This window comes from Octodon degus, unplaced genomic scaffold (genome assembly GCF_000260255.1).
Source record: "Octodon degus isolate 3935 unplaced genomic scaffold, OctDeg1.0 scaffold00025, whole genome shotgun sequence".
NCBI classification, from domain to species: domain Eukaryota; kingdom Metazoa; phylum Chordata; class Mammalia; order Rodentia; family Octodontidae; genus Octodon; species Octodon degus.
The window spans coordinates 13,939,919-13,941,114 of NW_004524601.1; positions in this window are offsets into that span (position 1 = coordinate 13,939,919).

Sequence of the window (1,196 nt, forward strand, 5' to 3'; positions counted from 1 at the left end):
TAATTTATTTCATTTATACTAATATTTTCTTAATGCATTGAAAAGTTTTATGCTATAATATGTTTATTTCTTTTTAAGAGATAATTTTTTTCTGCATCTTGTACTCTGAGTAACTACTTCAAAGATAATGATATTCTGGTCAGTTAATGATTGTTATTCTCATCTTATTTTGTTATGAAATTTTGTTTTATTATTTTCATAAAATAAAACAAATTATTAAAAAGCATGCTGTGAGCTTGTTTCTTCATGGATGAGCATTCAAATTAGTAAGTTGTACTTACTGCAGCAAATCATAACAAAGCATCTGCAAGCATTATGATAGAATCATATTCTATTCAAATTCTTAGAGATACATTCTCATTAAAATATCTCATGAATATTAAAAACTTACAAAATTTAAAATTAATATTAGACAATATATATCCTTTCAAAGGCAGCTGCATAGCATTGCTAGTGATAGGTAAAATAACCACTAATTATGTTTCTGTAGTTATTAACATTCAGTTACCAGAGGTAATATGTTGTAGCCAAGAATACCAGTACTTCTGGATAATTACGTTTTTGATTTGTTTCAACATCTAAATTTGTAGTAGTTTATGATTATATAAGGTAACTATTATTGGTGGTAGAGTGAAGGTCAAGAATAGTGAGAAAAGGAAGGACATTTCGTGTTCCTCTGTATCAGAAATTCAAAATAATAGTGGCTTATGCAACACACAATGTTCTTCTGTCTCACATAAATGTCTGAAGTTAGTTGATCTGGGGCTGCTATGGTCTTTTGAGAGTGTCAAGACTGTAGGTTTATTCAGTATTTTGTCTTTTCTGCATGTGTGATATCACATGATTATTGAATACGATGACTCTAGCTTCAGGCATCTTGTCTGAAGTCAATGCAAGAGGAGAGAAGTGAAGAGCAAGGTATGAAGGGAATGTGTGACTCTTCATGAAGAACAATTCCTAATTTCTTTTAAGAGTGATCTGCCATGCAAAGCCATTACAGTTTTTGGCCACTTCTCATTCTCATGCTTACATAACTGCAAGAGAGTTCATGTAAGTCCTCTTTCTTCCGTGTATTTGTTGATCTAGATAAAGATTATATTTATTACTAGAGGTGATACTGAAGAATAAATGCTCATTGCTACAAATGGTCTTCAGTGGAAATTAACAGGCTTGTAATTCATTTTTTGAAAAAAAAT